Raw genomic sequence first — 2,684 nt, 5'->3', positions numbered from 1 at the left:
GAAACAAATAACAATGAGACAGTTTCAAACCAAATTGGTAGGATAGTTTCAATAATTAACACATTGCATACATTCTTCCTAGTGGTTATTTGCTGTACAAGATGTGGACATGATATCCTATTTACAAACACTATTAGAACAAATCCCTCTATTCATTAAGAGAATGTAACTATATATCTATCCTAACCAATTTGAATACACAGACACAAAACGGACCAGGGAGATAGCTCAGTAGAATAAGCACCTGCCTGTCAAGCACAAGGTCCTGAGTTTAATCTCTGGTACCACAAAATAAATAAATAAAAGTCAACAGTGGACCTTACTCTTTGTAAGTGTCCGTGGTAGGTAGCCTGGTTCCCTGGCCGTGACCTCAGGCATCCCCTCCTAGGCACGTTCCATTTGGTGCAGCACATTTTCCTTTGATAAAAATCCAGGGATCTGCTGCCAGCATGACCCTAGCAGTCTGATGCTAGGTGTTCAGTGGGTGCTGACACAGAGACAGCTGCCTCTCAGTGGCCAGTCCAGCTGCTCCTACTATGTCATCTCTACTGGAAGAACAATCTTAACTTGTGGGACAAGTTGGGGAAGAACTTATTTTTAAAAATGCACCGTCAAACTTCAGTTAATAGGAAATTTCACACCACTTTTTCCCAATGAAATAAAACCTTTTTAGGAGGTCAATTCTCACTTCCCCAGAGCAGATTTTAATCTGAGTCATTACTGTGGCCATTCCACCCTCTTCCACAGCGTGAAGTTCTCATATGATTTCCAAAGCACTTGGCGGTCTGGGAGGGAGCAGACAGCTTCTTTCTTCTTCCCCTCTTCGGCCTCTCTTTCGCCCGCCCTGCTCTGCATGCCCCAAGCACTCTTTCTTTTCCTCTTGGGGATAGCATGCGTGTCATAGGGTGAGCTTTCTCAAATACCGGGTCAGGAGGTTCTCCTCCAGCAGTTTCGCTTCTGAAACCAAGTAATGCGCAGTCATCTCCATATGGGGAGGGAAGATACAGTTTTCCCTCTGTACCCACAGAGGGCTGGCTCCTCGATGCACACTTCCTCAAATCTCCAGACGCATAGGTCTTTAACAAAAAATGGCACAGTTTTTGCATGTAGCTTAGACATATACTCTAAATGAAATGGATCATTTCTAGATTATTGATAGCATCCAGGACAGTGTAAACTACATGTATTTGTATAATACTAGAAAGAGAAGAAAGTCTGTATGGATGCAGTTGTTTTCTAAATATTTTCTGTCTGTGATTTGTGGAACGCATGGGTGTGGAGAAAAAGCCTCATGAAGAACAGAAGGAACCCACACGTCCTCTCCGTGGCTCTGCCTGCGCCCCTTCCTGCCCTGTAAGTGCTCCCGGCATGCTTGCCTCTCCACTGCCTTGCCTCCCCACATTCTCTTCCTTCTCTCCCTGCTCTCCTCTTCCTCCCAAGCCCCTGCCCTGTCCTTCCCCTCTTTCCTCCCTTATTCTCTCTACTGTCCATTCCACCCCTGCTTTTTTTTTTTTTTAATTTCTTTCACTTTGTGTCCCTCCCTTACCCTTTGTATTGTATTTCCTTTCCTCTCCTATTACAGGGAATATTTCCTTTCACATCTGTCACAGGGAAAATGAAGTAAATCTACCGACTAATAAGTCACTAAGCTGGGGCCAATGAAATGGCTCAGTGGACTGAGCACTTGCTTAGGACACTGAAGGGACTGGGGTTTGAATGCTGCGCCAGCACTGACCCCAAAGTGCACTGAGCCACCCACTGAGTCTGAGCGTCCTGTTGCACATCTGTAATCCCAGTGCTAGGTAGGCTGAGAACAGGGATCACTGCGAGTCAAGGCTGCATAGTGAGACCCTGTACCAAATCATTTATAAATAAATAAATAAATAAATAAATAAATAAATAGAGAGATAAATAAATAAATAAATGCAATTGAAATACTGTTCAACCACAATTTAGAAACTAGCAACATTATATAAAAATAAACAAATAAAAAAATAAACAAGCAAAAATAAATCACTAGGCTATCATAGGACCATCTGTTGTCTCCTCTCTGTGAGATATGTATGTTAGGTATTAGAAATATTTACTAGTAACACAGGGAATTTTTACATGTACTAAACATTATTCCACTTTTGCAGGAGAAAATATAAATGCTTATTATAAACCCATGAAACTTTACCAGTTGGTCATTAAAATTCATTCCAAAATTAAAATTCTTATGACAATGCACTTTTTTATGAAATTTCACTTCCCTAGGTCAAAACTTCTATTATCAAGTTCACAAAATCATTTAACACAATCTATCCAGGGAACTTTTGTTAATTGTGCCGTGTGTCAATTTGCCCAACAGGAATTCATAAAGTAGTCTTATTTTCTCTTTATTCAAATAATGAACAGATGGATCTATAGTTTCCAAATTTATTTTGAAAAAAGAAAATGTTTTATCGTTGCTACCCATATTTTATTTTGCTACTCCTGCTCTACTGAGTCACAATATTTTAATTCATAGAACATAAATTAATTGATAATTTACCATAAAGCACTTTAAAACTTCCCTGAGGAGCAAGGGTTTTCTTTTAAAGAAATCATTCTGTAGTCAACTCTGAAGATTGTTTGATAACAATTGTTTGATTGTTTGATAATCTTTTGCATGCATTGATGTTATATCTATTATCACCCTCTTG

The sequence above is a fragment of the Octodon degus genome, unplaced genomic scaffold (genome assembly GCF_000260255.1).
Source record: "Octodon degus isolate 3935 unplaced genomic scaffold, OctDeg1.0 scaffold00082, whole genome shotgun sequence".
Lineage (NCBI taxonomy): Eukaryota > Metazoa > Chordata > Mammalia > Rodentia > Octodontidae > Octodon > Octodon degus.
The sequence above is the reverse complement of the archived record's forward strand: the minus strand, read 5'-3'. Positions refer to the sequence as shown.